Source organism: Brachyistius frenatus, unplaced genomic scaffold, assembly GCF_029030835.1.
Source record: "Brachyistius frenatus isolate BFR_SWC_R1_liver_20210118 unplaced genomic scaffold, ASM2903083v1 Contig_10, whole genome shotgun sequence".
In the NCBI taxonomy this organism is placed as follows: domain Eukaryota; kingdom Metazoa; phylum Chordata; class Actinopteri; family Embiotocidae; genus Brachyistius; species Brachyistius frenatus.
This window is the reverse complement of record NW_027210609.1, coordinates 5,891,451-5,913,018: the sequence shown is the minus strand read 5'-3', so window position 1 is coordinate 5,913,018 and position 21,568 is coordinate 5,891,451. Positions and strand designations below refer to the sequence as shown.

Here is a 21,568-nt window from a genome sequence, read left to right as displayed (position 1 = left end):
AGAAGGTTCCAGGTTTGAGACTCGCACCGGAAAGAATGAAGTTAACACCTTAGATGAAAAGCCATGTTAAGGGCAAGAATCGAACCTGGAACCTTATGACTGCAAGGCAACACACTAACCACTGTGCTGTTTCTTCAATAAAAAGTTTAAAAGTTACATAAATCAGACAAACATGCAATATAGGGAGCACATTTTTGCAGTTGCTAGTGTGTTCATCTCACAATCAGGAAGTACTTGCTTCGATCAGGGGCTTTTAAACTCTGTAAGTGGAGGATTGCATGTTCTTGCTTGGAGTGTGACTTTGTCACATTTACGATTACATGATGTTTGTTTTACATCATGGACTACATGCATAAGTTAGTCATCCATATTTTGGATGACATATTTTACTTTTAGGTTATTTATGCAGGAACATGCAAATTCCACAAAGAAAGTCCCAGGTGGGTATCAAACCCTGAACCTTTAGACTGTGAGACCACAACACTGACAACTGCACCATTGTGTGATGCTTGCCATAACTGCAACGGAAGTCATACTTATAGCATTTGTCAGAAATAGCACAAAAAGTCATACTTCTTTAATGTCGTCCAAAATGTGATTAAATTTTTTTTTTTTTTTAAAGTAATATTATAGCATGTCGTACCAAAATCTGAAAAAAAAGTCATGTCCAAAATATGGGAAAAAAGTCACACTATAGCATGTCATCCAAAATATGGGGGGGGAAAAGTCACACTATAACATTAATTTCATTAGTTTTTCTTTTCTTTTAGGTTATTTCGTTTTGTATTCTTGTTGATCTTTGGTTTGGTATTAGTATGACTGCAGTTACAACACAAACCCAAAACCATGTGGCTTATCCTTAGGGGGACTCAAACTCCATGAACTGTGTGGATTACCTTGAGTGAGACTCAAACCCACTTCCTCTTGAGGTCTTTGCCAGGTCTGAAGCAGCGTTGTAGACCACTGGACTATCTTCAGCACTGAAGAATGAATCGCGGTGGAGAAAGAGTTTCACAGAGTTCACTCATTGCTTTCCAGTGACTCAACCGACAGTCCGGTTTACTCAACAGGTAAAAGATTCTACTTCACCAAGGTTGCTATTGATGGTTCAGATTCCACCTTGGCCTGTTGATGGTGATTCAACTTTGAATGAAATTGAAATGTTTGGAGAACAGTAAAAACGTTTGAGGTTCAATCCCCCCCTTTTGTCATGTCTTTTAAAAAAAAAAGTCATACTATTGCATATCGTTCAAATTATGAAAAAAAAAAAAGTCATACTATAGCATATCGTCTGAAATACGACAAAAAAGTCATACTATAGCATGTCGTCCAAAATATCTAACATCCAAAACATTTAACAAGTACAGTTTCTGGATGATCAGCATGTCTGTTTGTTTTTGGTTTGTTTATTTGTTGTTTTGCATCTTGAGTCCTTCACCTTAGGTTTTTTGCTCAATTCACATTGTAAAAAAAAACTAACTGCTTACTTATTTTTGACTGCTTTGGTTTCAAGTCACTGAATAAAGAAACAAAACAAAACAAATCCTACAAGCAAGCGCAGTTCAACCCAGAAACTAAACAGAAACATCCAGTACAATAAGTATCCAGTATATTCCTTCAGTGCAGTGTATTTAGGGTACCAATGCTGTTGGCTTTATTTCCAGAGGATTTGTGATAATGACTAAGAAATGTAAAACAATAACAGCCCATCTTTTTAAACTATCTACAGCGCTGATATGTGTTTCTTGATAAATGTCCCTCATGACTGTGCTACTCCTCTCCCCACACGCTGGCTGTATCCCGTCCACTCACACTCTCCCACCGGAGGCCCGACGTGCCCTGGGACACAATGTTAAATTCCACATGGCTGAGCTACCTGGCTGGGTTATTATTGGACCGCATGCCTGACAGGACTGGAGGCGCAGCGGGCTGCGAGGAGACAAAGAGCAACTGTGGGGCCGATTAGTAAAAGTGCTGCAGACCGACAGGACGGCAAGGAGCTTCCTGTCCCACACAGGACCGTTAATATCACACAGAGAAGGAAAGAAAGTTTGTGTCAGTCAACATATCTTCTCTCTGGAATATCAAACAGCTAGCAAAGTATATTAGCATTTGCATGCTGGCTAAAATGTTTTTGAGAGTTGGAATTGATGCTGCAGCAGCGGGACCTGCAGTCTTATATTATGTTATATATATTATATTAAAGGTGCAAAGGTAGCAAACTGGGAACGTTAGTCTAACCAAGTCTGGCTATTTTAGCTTATTTTCAGTGCGAATACATTTTCACTTTACACCACAAACACCAGCACGTCTAGTGACGTCAACCTGCTTCTCTGACATTTGTTTTTGAAATATTCGAGTGTCCGAGTGAAATCTTCAATGTTCAAAAAGTATTCAGGTATATTTTTCCACTCAGAAATTGGTACTTTCTCAGTTCCTAGTTGCTAGTGATCTAAGTAAGTTTCAGTTAGATGCCAGTGTTTTCTGTTTAGCAAACTACAGCCACACATCGGTCATATAGAAAAAAACAACAACTTGATATTTAAATCAAAATTAAATTTAAAGGGGAAAGAAAACATATGCGTCAAATAAATATCTCTGCAATTGTACTGACAACCATTTAGGCAGATTATAAGTGTGTAGGTTTTGAGGCTCCATAATATCCTTATTAAGAAAAAGGGTACATTTTAATAACTATCAACGCAGGTTTTCTTGTTGGTTTTATGTGTTTTTACTATTATTTCACAACTAAAATCAAACAGTTTCACAAGGATATTTTAAAATCGCCATATACAGCAGATTTTCTAGAATTCTTGAGGCGACATGACTAAACAGTCATTAACAATTATACTGAGCACATTCACTTGATATTCCACAAAGAAAAGCATTTTTATAAAAGCCCCCCATTTACGCACTTTCAAAAATGTTTTCCCTGGACAGAAATTTTTCTGATCGTGTGTCCAGAAAAACACGAATCTGAGATGCTATTTAGGACAGCTGGAAGATAATCTACTGCCAGAAGATCATGAGATCATCACTGAATCAGCAAAGCTACGATCTATAATAACCACACATTACAGCCAGACACTGTTGTGTTTGGAGAAAAATGTGGTGATCCATTGCTCTCATTTTTTGCGGGGCAGACTCTTCTCACAGAAAAGCTTATATATTTGTAATCTCCTCTTCACATTCAGCCCCACATGGCCTCCTCTTCCTCTCCCTCCCAGGTCAAAGGTCTGGTAATATGGAAGAGACGGATAAAAACTTTCGTGGGAGGGAGAGTGTGGGGTGTGGGGGAGAAGGGGAGAGGAGGATGAGAGGGGAAGAGGAGGCTGCCACGGCCAAACGCAACAGATGTTCGCTTGTGGACGTTGGGTTTCAGCTGCAGTGGGTGTGAAACAGAAATCTTGTGATTTATATCCAGCTCTTTCTCCTCTCCTCTTCTGTTACTTCTCCCTTTATCTTCCTTCTCGCTCTCATTTCCTCTTCATCTTCTCCTTTTCCTCTTTCCTTCTCTCATTTCCCTCACCTCCTTTTCTTTATTCTTTTATTTATCTTCCTTTCTTCTCTTCTTGCCTGGCTCTTTTTTCCTTTCCTTCCTTCTTCCTCCTCCTCTCTCATCTCCTCCTCCTCCTCTTCTATCCTTTCTTTCATGCCCTTCTCTCATCCTCTCTTCATCCTTCGACACTTTCTCTCCCTCCTTTGACACCTTCTCTCCTGTTTGTGCTCCTCTCCGCCCTTTTCATCTCATCTTCTCTTTCTCCTTGTCTACTCTGTTCCTTTCTTCCCTCTTCACCTTTACTGTCCTCTTTTCTAACCCCATTCTACCACCTCTTCACACTTTTGTCCTTCTCCTCCCTCTCCTCTTCCTCCTACCTCCCCTCTCATCTCCTCACATCCTCTGTCCTCTCCTTTCTTTATTTCCCTTCTCTTATCTTCACTTCCTTCTTCTATGTCTCTCAGCCCTACGTGTAATCGTGTTTGTGGTACAAAACACTCCGTATAATTACAACATTTCTGGATGTAACTCCCCTACAAATAAAGCAAATAACGACAGTATGAGACCAGTTATATTTCACGGATAGCTGAACTGAGTCCTTATACTTATTTCTGGTTCAGTCTTGGGAAACGATGTGTTGAGAAAAAAAAAATTCTCCTTCTGCCTGCAGCTACAGCAAATGGAAATCATTATGGGTGATTGGAGGGTTTGGCTGCTGGAGAAAAGCCAGACTGTCTCTGAGTAACACACCGGACTACCCACCGGCTCTCAGATGGTATTTGAGATAAAGCAATCAGCCTTGAGGATTATAAAGGCCTCTTCTCCGCTACCTATCAATTGGAAAGTTTCAGTATTGCGTGTGGCAGAGATTTATCTGTGTTTATCCTAAATGCAGCGACGCCTGTTTCACACCAAAGATCCCCCCCAGTGCAGACAGTAATGCCTACATGCCAAAGAGTCTGATAAAGTCTAGAATAGATAATTAGCTCAGACCTGTTGTTTTCCTGTCGCTTTTTCTGTGCAGCTCTGCTCCTGACATATACTTTCTCCTTCCGTCACTCTAATCTCTTTACCCCTCGCTCCCCATCTCCTCCTCCCTTCCTCTCTCTGCTTTCATGTTCCTTGTCAGTATCACTCCTCCCTCTCCACTGTTCAACACCAGACACCCTGGTTAACCCAGATTACAGGATGGAGGCTAAGAAGAAAAGAAAAGACACAATGATTTTTCTATTGTTGTCTGTAAATGAAAAGTCAGACTCGTGTTTTTCTCTCCCTTATTTTTAGTGGTATCTATTGTGATCTATCTATTTCTGACATTTCTGCTGCCACCCCATTACAATATAGATGCTTGAAGTGCAAGCATGTTCACAGTGAAAAACAACTTTCAAATAGTTCAACTCACAATTTCCTGTTTACTCTGGACAACTCACTAAACAACAATGTGAACATTTTTAATTGAAAGTACTTTCGAAAGAAGATAATCCCTTTAAAAAAGTTAATATGTGTAATATGATGTGTATATGTACAAGAAATCGATCCGTGTAAAGTCCCATTGTTATTGAGTTATACTGATGACTTACAATTCTGGTTCCTAAAACAGGTCTCAACTGTTTTTTCAAAGTGCACACAAACAATACACAAAATAACTTAGAAGAAAAAGGACCTAAAAGATACATCTGTTGATACTTTCCACGCCTGAAAATAGTCCCTAATAAATGCCCTCTTTCCATTTGAGAAATATTAGTTTCAAATGGTGCACTACAGTGCCAAGCTTTTAAAAATTGTTTTTGCCTTTTTACAAAAACAACCAATTAACTTTATTTCAGCTGTGTTTTTTTTACAAATAATGTTTTCAGCAGGAACAGTTGGGCCACAGACAGACTGAAGAAACAACTTTTCATGGAATTTGTTGTGTAATATATACAACTCTCACCTTCAGGTGAATCTGGCAAAAAAAATGACAAAGTTCAATGGTAATCATGAGCTGAAACACTGAGGACACAGTAACTACCTTTGAACTTTAAATGACCCACTTTGATGCAATATATGTAATGATTCTCTGGTTACAAAGTTCTGAAGTGTTTACTTCAGTTTTTCGTCTGATCCTTATGTTACTGTTCCTAAAATGTGGCCTCCTCCATCAATCACACACAGCCATGCTTCCCCCAAATCCCCTCCTAATGATGCAAAGACTTGTAAAGGAACAAGTGAGATTTCTTCAGTGGCTAGACTGCTACCATGGAGCCTTATCCCCTTAAAACCCCACAAAAATCTCCTTATCTTGAACCATCCCCCGCTCCGTACGGTCTACATGGTCCACTCAACTTCAACACCCTAATCTTGACCCCGGCCCGCTTTGCCCTTTTCCCCTAATCCTGCCCCCCCCCCCCTCTTGTCATCCCCCTGGCCATGTCAGTATAACAAATGCACCCTCATCTTGAAACCCAGCGTGCCGCCGGGCAGTGATGGATGTGCACATCACAGCCGCAGTTTACAAAGCCTCCGTGAATACAGTGCAGCCACCCCAGATCCTGTCAGCTGAGTCCCTTCGCTCGGCCCTTAACGCTGCACGCAGAGGGGCTCCCTGCTAGGAACAACTCTTAAAACCCGATAGTAGAGTTGGTGGAAAACTTCATCCATAAATGTCAACTCCTTCGCTCTCTCACCCCCATCGCTAACAGCAACAGCAACCATGGAGAGTTTTAGTTCACTCGAGCACCATTTTATGGGGGTCTTACACGGGAAAACTCTGGTGTGAAATCGAAGATGAATCGTCGTCACTTAAGAATGTGCTGCGGTGAGAGTGATTGCTTATGTTATTTGTGCTGTAAAATTCTCTTGATTTTCCCCATTTCTTCTTCAGTAAAGGCACTATTCATTTCTCCAGCAACAGGCTGTTAAACTTTAAATCAAACAGGAATCCTGAGGCAGTTAGACATATCCCTCAAACAACAAAGCCTCCATCAATAACTCCTCACCTCTGCACGAACTGGCACAATATTATATTGACTATCTATTTCATCCCATACCTAACTCTGCACACCCCAAAGCTGCACACCCGGACAGTAACCCGAGCTCTGCCATGATATTGCAACTCCCCGGATGGGAATTATGTTTGTCTAGCTGTCTGTCTCTCTGTCTGTGTGTGTGTGTGTGTGTGTGTGTGTGTGTGTGTGTGTGTGTGTGTGTGTGTGTGTGTGTGTGTGTGTGTGTGTGTGTGTGTGTGTGTGTGTGTGTGTGTGTGTGTGTGTGTGTGCATAGAGTAGGAAATGGTGGATTGAGGGACAGCGTCAGACACTAAGCCCCAAGATCAGCCACCTGTGTGTTATCAAGGGCAGCCTGATAATCCTCGCTGCCCTGTATGTGCCCTCTCTGCCTCCACGCATACACTCACACACACACCAAAAACTCACAGAGGGATGTGCTGTTTGATCTCACATCACAAGTTTACTCCTCAACGCGCTCCCGCACAAAACATCACTATAACTCAGCTCTGGAAACATGCTGCAGAGGATAAATGTGATTATCTTTGCACTAAGGAGATGCCGAGTATTCATTTGTGACCCATTTATTTTGCAGGGTGTTATTGTGAAACGCAATCAAAATATTTATTGCGTGAATTTGAAGTTCAAAAACCTCAAGCTCCTCCAAGCAGCAGGGAAAATAAATCCGCTTTTACTTTTGATCAGGGGGAATTTCTGCCACTGAATAATTCAAACGCACCGAGAACATGGGAGCAGGTGAAGACCTTAAGATGCAGATCAGGGGGAATATGAGCTTGGCTGAAGACTATAATTTACTCATCAAGAGGAAAGAAACTCTGTCACAAGAGCTGCTTCAATCCAAACCACATATCAACAGGTAATTAGACATCAGCCGATCCCCTCTTCAACTGGACCTACAGCAGGGTCTTTTTCAGCCCAAAACGCAGGAGCCAACTTGTCAACCGCGCGCAGCACCCACAAACCACCTCAACACTTAATTTGACATTTTTCACTTGCTTCCACCGAACCTGTTTTTGCCATTTGCTCCTGCAGACATTTCCAAAGGGGGGAACTCCATTGCCGAAAACTTAGGTAAACCTATCCAACAAGGGAGCCCATTCTTTTGAAGGATCACTAAATTTCTGGTGTAATTTAATTCCTGCATGCCTCCTGTCCCGTATCACGGCTGCATGTCTCCGAGGTACAACACCACAGTAAATAATGACCAGTGGCTCCCCCTCTACTTGCCAGGCTGTTATTACTTTACAGTAGAGAAATCCTAAAGGGACTCCAGTCGTAAATATACAATGTCCAACAGCTCTATAAAGAGTCAGCAGATGAGAATTATGACTGTGCAGAGCTGTCTGCATAAATTAGATACCATAAAGCCTCGAAATAGGATGCCTATTGTTAGACTGAGATTTAACTTAATACACTAGGATGGTTGTAACACATATGTGTGCAAAAGAACAGTGTTGCAGAAAACAGCATGAGTGAACAAAGCAACAAATTGTTAGCCTAAATGAACAAGTCTAGTCGGTGTTAATTTAAAGTCTAGCATCAGAGGCTGCACGATCTTCATAATAATTGATGTCTTTGAACCTGAAACTATTGATTCAGGAAAAACAGAAAATAAATTAAAAGAATCTGAACCTCTTCAAGTTGGCAGCATCCATTTCCGAGAAATTTTAGGCTTCACTTTTAGGGAGTTGTTGTGACATCCGTCTTTAAATACAGTCAATGAGCTGGACCAAAGTCATTAAATGAAAGCTGTACTGCTGGTGCAGCTTAAACAAAAAAAGGAGGTAGTAACATCTAATAGCATCTCAAATAATTATTCAAGCAGAGTTCAAATATAAATATAGCATGCAATTAAATATGGATTACATGATTTGCAAGTCATTGCATTCTGTTTTTATTTACATTTTACACGACGTCCCAACTTTTTTTGGAATCGGAGTTGTACAAAAATAATTGAGGTTGAATTAGAACTTATCTCTATCTGTTTATACATCTCATTCCCTCTCCTCTTCTTCTTGCAAAGAGGAGACAAATTGGACTTGATCACATGGAGAATCTGTGCTGCAGTTGTTAGAACTGGCAGAGAGTTCGCCTTCTGGTTTCCAGACATGACACTGCTCACTCTCTGGTGAGAGTGTTGTGACGGTCCACACAAGTCCTGCATTCGGGTTTTAGTTCCACATCACGTCCTCGGGCCCCACCCTGATAATCCGACACCACTTCCCCTCTTCAGCAGCGAAAGCAGGAATGAAATCTATAGTTTCCAGATCAGTGGAGAAGGGAGATTGTGGGGGTGAAGCAGGAGGAATAGTGTGACCTTCTTTGATCCCCTCTGAAGGTCTTCCTCATTCCCCCGTCCCCCCGCCTCCCCTCTGCACGCCTCTTCCATCTCTCACATGCACGTTCCGCCCTGCCAAGCACCTGTCTGCAGGTATGAAATTAGAGAGACAAAAAGATTCAGGGTTTTTTGCCTGCACACAATGTCTTCTCTCACCTGCCTGTTCCCTCTGCTTATCTCTCCATCCTTATCTGCCTCACACATCTGTCAGCATCAATACCTCCAACTAAATTACAGACGTGGAGTGGCACAAAATGGAGGCAATGATGATTACAATCAGACAAGACATCTACAATCCAGAAGTGTGTAAAACCAAACACACGCTCGTTTTAGGCAATCCAAAGCTTGACAGAGCTGCAGCTTTCCTGTTTTCCTATTTTGACCCTCTGTACTGAAAATTCAATCTGACAGTAAGACAACAATCTTTCTTTGGCTCTTTATCTCCTGCTGAGTATAAAGAAAAGCCAAAGGATGGAGGGGCTTTGCTTTGGAGACTCACAAACCTCACTCACTCAAACAGTCAGGATGAAATATCACTGCTTGTTCGAGCTGAAAAATAGAAGAAAGCTGCAGACACAATTCAACAAGATATTCTGCCAGCTGAGTGCTGGCTGGAGCTCCTAAAGCAAAAATGTCAAGTCTTAATGACGAGTTAATCCTGGAATCAATCATTTTGATCATTAGAATTTTTGTGCTTTTCCACTCTTGAAACACAAGGGTGGTTCAAAAAGTTCAGAGGCCGCTTCTGTCGTGCGAGAACGAAGTGCAGCACGGACTGCAAAGAAGCTGAAACCTTCCTGAGTAAATACTCAAAGTTTTGTCACTTGATCAACATCAGCACCTGCGTTACACTTTCATTTGTGACCAGTGGTGACATCTGCAATTTCACCATGGACCTGAAACTCAAGCGGAGAGTATCAAATGTTTAAAAGTCTAAACCCGTCGAAAGAATTCACGGAGAACGACACTGCGAACGTCAAAGCCCACCAGATTGCGCTCCTGGCCTCTCGCACCTTCTTTGTTTTTAGACAGTGACGCTCTGCCCTCTTGAAACGACGATGCCACTCAAAATACCACGCTAAGCTCTTTGCTTCATGGCCATAAGCTTTCTGAAGCATTTCAAAAGGTCTCAGTTGCCAATTTTCTTGAGTTAGAAACAGAATGTGATGTGCACTCTCTGCTCAAGTCCATGAGGTAATTGCAAATACACCTGGACTACTGCTCACCCAAAATGTGTGTAACTCAATTACTGATTTTGATCAAGCGACGAAACTTGGAGTACTTACTCACGAAGGTTATGCCCTTCCCAGCTTTGTGCACATCATGGTACTTGTCACTTGATCGCGCACAACTGTTGAGGCCTTGCAAGACCAAAACAAAAACCAAAAAAAACCTAACTAATGCTGGGGCAAGAATATGCTAACTTTGACCAAACTCCTGAAACCCAAAGAGTTGGACTGCGGGCAGACTCACTATCGCCTCTCAATGTACAAATAAGACAGGGCTTGAAACTTGTAACTTTAAAGAACACTTGTTTGTTATTAGACAACAGACACAGAGCCCCTTTTTAACCATATGATGAATGTTTGTCAGATATTCTCTCTCCCTTATTCTCTGTTTTTGGTCATCAGAAAATTCTGTGGTCAAAATCTGGCTGTTAAATATTCCTCAAAGTTCACCAGCTAGTTGCAAACTGACGGCTATGGATGTATTTCTTAAATTCATTAGTTATACTTAAGTGAATACTGGTCAATTTAAAGGACAGAAAAACACAGTCTGAAGCAGACCACCATCGTGAAACTGCTGCCATTGACCCAGAGGTGCTATCTGTGGTCGGGATCAGCTCTCACCTCAGCCGGCCTCTTCATGTCTTTCTCTAATCTCTCATACTGGGACCAGAAGCCCTTGCAGAGACCTCCAGTGGAATGTGACAAGTCATGAGACTGCCACTGCTGCATCCCGCCCTCCCTCCTTTCCACTGCTTCTCTCCCTGCTTTAGAAAATAGCTATAAACTGGAGGATATGAGACACAATAGTAGCTGACCCGGGTCACCTGAAATACTCGAGGTGTGTTTGATTTACCACACAAACTACAATGGCATTGCTGTAAACCTGGAAAGTCTACATGCCAGGCGGGATAAATCAAGAAAACCCTCACAGACGATAAATCGAAACACATGTTCAATCCAAAATGGGACCTATTTTAAATTTAAAAAAATTTGCTGCACATGTTACATAATCATCTACTTCTGCTATTTCATGGGAGGCTGATGCTGAAAGAATGTGATGATTACGTGTTACATCGCTCGTAAATCATCAGTTGCAGTGAGTGGGTGGTGTCAACATCTCAAGTTAGCCTGGAAAAGGTCTCGCTCGGCCTGCGGATTTAATCCGACATGACTTCTGCATCTCAGGATCCCATTTGCAACTCGGGATGAAATCTCTTCTGCCAGCTGAGGTCAAGTAAAATAATATGTAGGCAGATTTGGACGGCAACTGATATGGATCCAAATGGCAGATGACAGCAGCACCCGAAGAGAGCGCTAATGTGTGCATGTGTGTTTGTGCATGTGTCCAAAGCGAGACTGTGTTTGTTCGAGTGTTTCCTTTCTACGTGTCCGCGTGCGTGTTCCCGCACATTCCCCGTGGTAGGAGATCCATCATCTGGGTCATATTACAAAGCAGTGGGGATCCTCGGTCAATTCCGGCTGACGGATGAAAAGAAGACCAAAGATGGCAGCTATGTCAATAACAGGCGCAGCCTCTGCTGACATCTGCCAGCCTCGAACCCTCACCCTCTCACCCCATTAGCTCCATTTTGTACCCTATACCAACCAGATGTGACTCCTGCCTACATCTGTGACAGCCATGACCCCTCGCCCTCACAGGGGTTCGGGTCGGTCAAATTTTAATTCAGTTATTTAGTTTAAAGATAATGGTGCCTTTTAACTGCTAATAGATGACCCGCAAAAACACATCACTACTCATCGCATACACACATTTCTTTCTCCTTGACAGCCGCCTGCCAAACAAGCCCCCAAAGTAGGAGCAGCGCTGCACTGCATATTACTGTAATTAAATTACTTTTGCTGAAAAGCTCTATTTAAATTACAGTTTGGAAACAGTGTGCACACAACTTGACTTGATTTTTCATTCCGGGGGACGTTGACATCCCAAAGTGTGCACACAAAGCAGCATAAATCAGGAAAACCTCACATGACATAAATTGAAACACATGTTCAACCCAGGCACAGGCTAATGTAGAAATTAAACTAATAAAAAGCACTCGTATTCGGTTGCAGAATGCCGCATTGATGATAATGTATCTCGGTTATTTCACAGGGGCTTAACGCAAGTCATGATATGATGATTATACGCTGAAGAACAACAATCTGGGAGGCTCATGCAGGAAAGTTTTGAGAGGGTGGTCACATTTTTAAGGTAGCACATTCTTGTGCAAGAGGAGGACTTAGCTTAGGTTCCAACTAAGAAGATATGAGAAGCAAAACCAGAGATATGGCACATGCCAGGAGATTATCCAACTCTTATGAAGCGGAGATGGGCGATAAAACAAGCAAAGTGGGAAGTTTCCAACTCTTCATCCTGTTGTTATTGTCGTTACATGCTTCAGAAATAGAAACACTAGTGTATATCTGGACATGTAGCAGCAACACAGCCAAGGTGAGAGGTTTGACTGTCACTGTGGCCATACTCTACAGCACTTTTCAAAAAGGGAGTGTATTTACCAAATGACAAATTTATACGTGTTACTTAAAGTTTTAGTAATACAAGTAAAAAAAAAAAATCACCACATATCCTGAAGCCTGAGTTGCACCAGCTGTTCAGAAATCTATCAAAGTTTGTGATAAAAGTCTTTTCAAAGCTCTTAGTAACTCCTAGCTTGTTTCACGTCAGGGATTTGGAAAATGTGGCTGAATAACTGCTGTTATAATCAGATATAAATTATAATTAGTCCTAGTTTCTTACTTCACAGTCGCTGTCAGTGCTAATGCGGTGACAAATACACTGTGTCTCCTGTGAGAGCCTCTCAATAAAGGCCAGCCCGTGTTTTGCCAGTCAACGTCTTTTAATGTAAACAAGTAGCAGAAGGAGATGTTCAGCTGGCAGTAGTTGTAAATTGATATCTCTGATGCAGCTGTGGGAGAGTGAATAGTAAACAGTGAAGCAAGAGTCAATGAAATTGTTTCCTGTCAACCACTCGTGCATGTAAAGGCCTTTGAAATCCAGCCGGGATGACAGACGCTGCCACAATTAGAAAATGTAGTCAATTGCTATTGCTAAAAAAAAAATGTAATTATTGTGATTTACGTTGACATTTTATGAGATACCATGAAAATCTGTAGGAAATGTGAAAACTACAATGGCTAAAGTCCATATGCTGTAGTTAAGGTCCAATATTCGCTACCTTTTCAGTTCTGTTATATTTTTTTCTTGCAACTTTACAGCTTTAAGATGTTCAATATGTTCAGCTCCTAGTTGCTCATTTTGTTTACTATTTTGTATTAGGCAGGTAATTGATAGTGTGTAATACCTTGAGCACTGGTTTAGAGCAGCGGTTACACAGTTTAAGTTATGCTGTTATATGATATTTATACCTGAATTGTGGTTTGTTAGAAGGCACGATTTTACTTTAGTCAGACGGTTTAACTGCACACCAATGTTTGGATAAGTCTTATTAGAGGCATGCACACACCATTGTAGTATGTAGAGTAATAGGAAGACCTGTGCCCTGCTACTGCAACTTTGACAGTCGATGTTCGGGGACAGGTTTCAGCAAACTGTCAATTACTGGTGGCTCAAGTGTTAAAAGAAAGACCCTGCCAATGTGCAAACAGTGCAAATCCATTCTGATGTGCTTCATTACACTAATGAAGATGGAAACTTTTCAGAATTGGGGTGACAGTGGAGCAGTTGTGTCAACTTGCAGCTGGGGGGAATAAGTAAGCCTGTGGCTGGTAATCATCTGTCAGCGATCGGTGCTTCTGAATATTTGCTCAACTTTTCCCTGAGTGTACATTTCTGCCAGAGCCTCTCCATCTGGCTGACACTGTCAGTGTCATGAGACACTTTGCTCCTACACACACACTTAACCGCCCTATCAGCGTCTCAGCTGCCAGTGTTCCTCTTTGAGTCGGTCTTCATGGTTGTGCGTGTGTCTGAAACTGTCATTGATATATATTTATTTTTAGTATGAATGCATGCATGTGTTTACGTCCCTTTTCTGTCTCTACAAGGATGTCTTCACCCAGAAATATTGCAGACAAACGTCCATTTCACTAGTTAGTAAGGTTCACTATGACGTCCAGATCTATGTGTTGACAGATCAGTGTGTAAAACCAACACCCAGCTCTCACAGCTGCTCCATAAGTCAGCCTCTAGAGTCCCAGCAGTGTGTGTTTGTAGTAGGACAAAGAATAACTCTGGCAGCTGAATGTTGATGGTTTTATAATAAACGTATCGTCCTTCACTTGAGTCACAAAGTCAATCACTTAGTGATTATTTATGGTTTAAAAGCAGGAATGCATTTTATTTACACTGGCACAGTGCTTTATGTGAAGTGTTCAACCTAAAGTTTCTGTGTTCTTACTAGTGCAATTTTTTTTCACTCTTTTCGTGTCTTATACAAGAGTTATAAGAAGAGAAGCAGCTTTTTGAATCTTGGAAAAATCTAGAAGAGCTCTACGTCAATGCTAAAAGAAAACTAATTTCAGTTATAACTTAGGTTTCAAGCAGTCCAAGTTTTAGTTTCATAGGAGTGGAGATTATAGTTATTAGTATTCTTCAAGCTAAGAGCTGAAACCTAGGAAGGCTGTGACAATCTGAAAGACAACTAAACGGGCAACAAACACAAGCAGTGAGACAATCAGAGGAGTTCAACGTTAATTACAGTTTACCAATCCTTCAGGAACAACCAAGCACCTACCGACAGTGATGTCACCCATTGGTTTGTGAACTGCTGTTATGAAGCCTCGAGTTCAGATTTTGACAGTCACCCTCTTTCTAGTTTGGTGTGGAGACAGTAGTGACCATATTTGGACAATCTGGGGAGGAGCGAGCGATATGATTGGAAACCCGAGAACACTAAGCCCCGCCCACCTATAGCGGAAACCTAACTGCAAAAAACAGCTTTTTAATTTATAATTAATGACTGGGTTATTTTCGGATGGACAGACAGAAAACTAATAATCAGACGTGACTTTAGCTCACTACCCCATAATAACTTGTGGAAAATAATGTATTGGCTTGAATTGAAGTTGAGTGGGAGTCTATGGAGCCGGAGGCTTTTTGGAACCAACCTCTCTTGGCACTCTGTGGTATTGCACTTAAAGGCACATCCGCACTGGCCTAATTTTTTAGCCTGGGAAGCTACATTCACTTTTATATACAGTCTATGGGAACAACGCTGCGATGAGCAAAGTAGCAACCGTTAGTATAACACATCATGTGACACAGGGTGTCCCACCATTTCTTTTAACCCCTATACACAAATATTAGTAAAAGAATGTCTGTAAAGGAAGAATACAGGTTATGTGCATCACAAAGAAGCCAGCATGTATCAAAATGTCACCATATATTTAACTTGCTTTCATTCCTATCTTGCGTATGGGGGACCAACTGGAGGTCAACCAAACTAGTCTGTACGATGTGTTGTCTGACTACCCTTGAAGGCAAAACTATTCATTGCTTTCTCGAGTGCCTACTCTCAAAGGCAGGATGAAAAGCCATTACAATGTACCATCATACCATCACACAATGGCAAGATGTGATAATCATCAAACTTCAGGGATTACAGTGCACATATTTGGACAGTCTCTCCTCCTTGGTTGAACATACAAAAAAAGATAGTTGTACTTATGTGAAGCATGAAAAAAGAGAGCAAATGCATCCAGATCAAAACTTAAAAAAAAAAAAAAGAGCCAGGAGTTGTAATATAGCAGAATAATCGCTAATAGTACAGATACGTCACTAATACGTCCATCCAATAATGACTGCTTGTAAAACCAACAGTACACCTACAGTATCTCAGAGAACTAAATGCAGGTTGGGCAGAGATTTCTTGGCTTCATCAGAGTGTCTGTGTGTTCCCAGGTTGAAGTAGAGATAGCAGAAATTATGACATTCCTCCTCTTGATTACACTGTAACGTGTTCAGACATCTGCAGCTGGGTGGGATTACAACATCAGACCTAAACATGGTGCCTATCTTCTCATCATCACCTCACCTGGTTACAGCACTGTCAACAGACCCAAAGTCCCTGCGTGTGATCTCCACTGTTTAGCTGTGGGTGACAGCTCGAGTCTCGAACTGGTGGACTTCTGCACCGTGAAATTACATGGACAAAGAATAATATACGAGAGATGTGGGTGCTGTCTTTCTCTGGCTGGATGTTTGGAGTTATGCATCTTGCAGATAAGAGGCAGGGATGTGAATGTGTGATGATTAAAGAGCAGGGTCCTACCTGCGTCAGGCTTACCATCTGTGTGGCTGTGTATCGGGAAGGCGGGCGTATGTCTTGTTTTCTAAGCCGAAACGAAAACACGCGTACCAAGACTCAATAAACCACCATACAACAGCAGAAGTGGAATATAGGTTGCTTTGCAGGATTTGATGTTTTGGGTGCCAGAAAGGGAAAGTTCACGGATCCAGTAAACCAAAAGATTTAAGGTCTTGATTTGGTTCTGCTGCTGATCATTTTGACTGGTCGGTAGTGTTAGGCCAGTAATAATTTGGCTTTTTTGATTAGTTTAACAAAAGTTGAATTAATTCAGAAAAAACAGCAAGGCTAACTTCATACCAAGCCTGGTTCTGGCCACGAAATGGAGAAGCTGTAAAATAGTAAATTAGTTTGTCTGAGTGTCAAAAACCTTCAAGATGATTGTTTAAAAAAAAACCCAAAAAAACTGACTTTGGTCCTTTATAAACAACAACATTTGGAAAGTTTAGAAGAGAACAATGATTAAATAATTTTATTCCATTCATGTGTTCTGGAAATGCATTCTCTCAGCTGGCTAGGCTAAAAAAAAATACTCAAAATCTTGACCACATTTTGGCCAGAGAAGGTCAATGGTTTGAAAGAAGTGAAGAAACTGTACCAACAATCACTAAACAGAGGAGGTGGTCTACGACTCCACTTGGAGGAAACATTACACCCATTTCCACCACAACTATTGTGATGCTAACGATTCACAGGATGGCCGGGTGGGTCTCATATTTGACTTCAAAGACTTTAAGTGTTAACGATCCTGAAAAATATCAAATTATTGAATTCCCCTCCAGTCAGTCAGAACTGAAGAAGACGTTCAGATGAGAGGTGAAACGTGTTAACGAAAATTGGGCAGGTCCAGTTGCCTTTGAATAACACTTAAACTGACCATGAACTGGATGGCCAAGGATCTTCACAGATACGACTCTCAAAATAATGAAAGCGTGACGGAGCTAGTGGAGGGATTTTTTTTTTTTTAGCAAGGACGTCGTCAGTCATTTTCATTTGCCTATAGAATCTACCCTGAGCCTGACTGACAAGTTAGCAGAAGTACTGAATCGCACTGCACTGAGATTTCATGCAACTTTTGTATTGTTACACTTGTGTGTTGTTGTTACTGCTGAATTCTTTCAGTAAAACCCTTTTTTTTGCTGCTGTAAAGGGGTCTAACTTTACCAAGAATTAATTTCAAGTTAGACCCAGTTGAGATAGCCAAGAACTAATGTGCAAATTGTGGGTACATTTATATATCTGTAAGTCTGACAATTAGTTTGAGCTGAGCCACAGTCAAAGTCTATTTTTGGGAAACAGGACCGTTTCTCCTGTTTTCTCATCTCCTCTCTGTCCTGTTCTGTTCTCTTTTGAGTTTTCTTTAAGAGAACACCGAAGAGAAGGGAACAACGGAGGAAAGAAGAGAACAGAAAAAGAAAGGAGAGGAGCCAATTATTGCTCAATGCACATTGACTTTCAGCCCTACTGAGGGCGCTGATAGCTCGGAGAGCGACCACAAACCGCCTCAGTCCGAGCCGCCAGAATACAAACCGATCGGCATGAATGAACCCACTCTAAAGTTGTGTGGGAATATGAAGTCCATGTGTAGGTCGATGTGATTATTCAAGTGTGTATGTGAGTGTGAGTGTTGAGGTGTAGGATGTGTGCCCAAGCAAACACACACCACACACAGAGCCCACCGAAGTTGATAGCTCGTGCTCAATGGAGGGGTATTGGTTACAAGATTGAGAAATTATTTGATTATAAAATAGCGTTGACTGTGTGTTTGACGGTAACTCATGCCAGCTTCTGTATTCGTGTGCCAGCAAGCCAGGCCCAGTAGTTTGTGTCGGAGTGTGTGTGTGTGTGTGTGTGTGTGTGTGTGTGTGTGTGTGTGTGTGTGTGTGTGTGTGTGTGTGTGTGTGTGTGTGTGTGTGTGTGTGTGTGTGTGTGTGTGTGTGTGTGTGTGTGTGTGTGTGTGTGTGTGTGTGTGTTAATTTATGAGTCTGTGTATTAGTGCCAAGAAGGAAAAAAAAGGGAGGAAGGGTGAGATTGAAAGATTGTGAATGCAGGCATTTACATAAACATCAGAGTGCCATCACTAATGTACTTGTACATGTGTGTATGTGTGTGTGTCTTGTGTAGATGTGTGTGTGCGCATTCCTGAGAGGACCCTGAGTGGATCAAAGCTACTGACACCCTAGGCAGTGTCCTCCTGAGGGAGCCAGCTGTCAGATCTGGGATCAGAGATCAGTGGCGTCTGTCCTCCCTCCTCTTCGCTCTCTGTGGGGTCTGTCACAGCAAGTTAGCACTTAGCCAGAGGCACTGATCAACAATCAGATTAGGGCTCTCCCCAAATAATAGTTGAGACGACTGGGAGCCAGGACGGGAATGTCCAAAGGAAATGTCGCCAAAGAAAGAGTGTTGCCCGTTCTTATTTACAGCATTAAAGGATAGTTCTGTAATATTACAACTTTTGTAGTCTGATAAGGGAAGAAACACGAGGACCAGACAGTCAGAAAGGCTGTAAACTGGCCGACGCTTCAGCCAGATTCTTCAGACCAGCAGTTCCTAAATCTTTTCAGGATGAACAATCGTAACTTTTCTTCACAATTCTTTACATCTCATGCTCTGTAATTTTTGACTGCTAAGAAACTTGAAAACTCACGTGCTGGAAATCATGCATGTTGCTATGGCAACCAGCAATCATGAGCTCTCACGTCATCAATCTTAGCAACATCATAACTGCACGCTTAATATTTAATCTGGCAATTTTAGTGTCACATTGCTTATAAACATAAAAAGTCCTGTCAATATCAGTAAAAAAAATTGCTTGGTTCTTATGCAACTCTGTCTGCTAATAAATATTTTTCTATATTTCTTATCTGCAGTTTGACTTTGATGTCAAAGTTCGGTGCATTTTTACTCCACTCATCCTCCCCGACTCTCTCCCAGAGATTTTTGTGTGGAGGGCTTCCTACACTTACACCAATTTGGTCAATGAACACAATCCTGGCAGCAGCAGCGTTTCTACCACAACATAAAGGAGAGGGTTAAATTTGTATGAAGAAAGAGTATGTATAAACACAGTTTGTAGTAAATGTGGTTGTTTTATATGGTTAAACATCATCATAATGCTACAATAAGAGAATGAAAATGAACAAATGAAGACAAGCCCAAAATGTTCTGAAGAATTCCTCATTTTAGAGGAAAACTACGTGTCCACAACTAAGGCCAGTGTAATATGCCTGAATTCAAGCAGAAAATTGTTCTGTAAACTCTTGGTTAAAAGTTTCAGTTTGCATTATTTGACAATACATTAGAATAACTGACGTGTTATTATTGAAATTCTCACGTTGTCGTGCTGCTCATGTTTCTTCTTTTTGGAGATGTTACAGTGTTATCAGATCTGTAGGGGAGTGCAATGTCATTATTTAAGATACTGATAAAAAAAAAAATGGTATCAAAAAGGCCATAAAAAGATCTTGTAAAAAGAAACAAAAACAGAATTATCCTTTAAAGTCTGTTTATGTGGTCCTCCATGACCTTAAGAACGTTGTGTAAAGACTGTGGGAAACTGGGTTGGTGCTTTGAAGAACATGGCACAAAGGGAACAGGTTTACGCCGACTGACAATTTGCACAGAAGCGTTAATATAAGCAATATGATGCATTACAAATCTGCCATATAAAACACTGTACCGGTGGTAAAATTACTCAGTCCAAGTACATTGGCCATTGGCTGCGTGTGTAAGGTTGTCAGGGGTGTATGCAGCCCTGACCGTGTGCCAGGGCTCCGGTCAGCCCACCCGCCGTAGATGTGCTGCCAACTGTAGCTTGGCAGGAACTTTGAAACCCTTCTTTACCTCCGCAGTGGTCAACAGCTCCGTCAGACCACATGTGTACGCAGACCTTATGAATCAGCGTGACTGGAACGTCTGTGTGTGCATGTGCCGCTCTAATGGGGTGTGATACAGGTTTGTGCAAGCTGTGTGTGCAGCTGCTGCAGACGTTTCTTGATGATACATTTCTCTCAGTTTAAAGGGTCGGTCCACTCAAACTACAAACAAATAATAATTTTCCACTTACCTATTTGGAAATGCAGATTTTTTTTTTTTTTTTGTGCAGACGTTTTGAAGTATCTCTGTGTTGCACCAGTGTTTTTCTTGTTTGCGATGCTCACAGCATTTAAAAATGATGCTGCAGTCATAAATACATGTCTCAGGTTTAGATATATTGCACTTACAATGAAATAAATCAAACAATTTCATTGAAAAGCTGGAATCAACCTGCTTAAAAGAGGAAACTTAAAAATGTATAATTTTTAACATGATAAAATGTCATATCGGAATATTTGGCAATATTCTGACTTGTTGACAATGACATCATACGCAGCATAACAGTATGACGTATGTTTCGTGCGTAACTTACTAAAGCATGACTAAAAGCTTATCCACGGTGGAGGAGTTGGTTCCAAAAAGGGGAGCGACTTCAGTTGTGTAAAAGTGGTTTGGTTACAAAAGATCTGCAAAAAGAAGGTTTAGCAGACAGTAAAGTACACATACCATAACTTTAGAGACACATTCCTCTGCACACCACCAGCTCATACAGCAATCTCACACATCCTGGACCCGTTTGTTCATTGAATGCAGAGAGAGCCAACTAATATCAAACTCCACCTGCAAGACTAGCCCGACATCAACAGACATGAATATATGGGTCTGGACACGCTCTATTGAGGATTTGTTTCTAGTCATTGCATGCTAATGGCCCTGGACAATTCTGAAAAAATTAGGACCACCCTTTAACCAATCAGCATTGACCACCATACGACATACGTTGTTATACCGAAACTCTACTGGAACTACATTTAAAAAGAAGCACTTTGACTCCAAAATCATCGGACTTGGCCACGCCCACTCGGCCATGATTGGTCCATACTTCAGACTGGACGAGCAAATCTTAAGGTGAACAGGGTTTCCAGACTATCCAGGACTGAAGCTTTGAAGAAAAAGCGGGCGGAGACAGGCTGCAGTAAGACTGCAAACAAGCCAACCTTCCTAACTGACAAGACACCATCGGAGGTTTAGAGTGAGTAAACACCTCAAATTACACATAATGGATGTTTTACTGAGATGAGCTGTCACATTGTGGCTGCAGTGTTAAGTCTTTTACACCACTGCCCTTTCGCACCTTGCTCCAAAGCTCTTCGAAGGCTTCACTGGAGGAAGTC

General features: G+C 41.5%; 1 protein-coding gene across 1 annotated transcript in view; it reads right to left on the bottom strand.

The window, feature by feature from the left end:
* Window positions 1-21,568, bottom strand: part of vapb (VAMP (vesicle-associated membrane protein)-associated protein B and C) — an 80,722-nt gene that overhangs the window by 15,431 nt on the left and 43,723 nt on the right. The gene's annotated exons all lie outside the window — the stretch shown is intronic.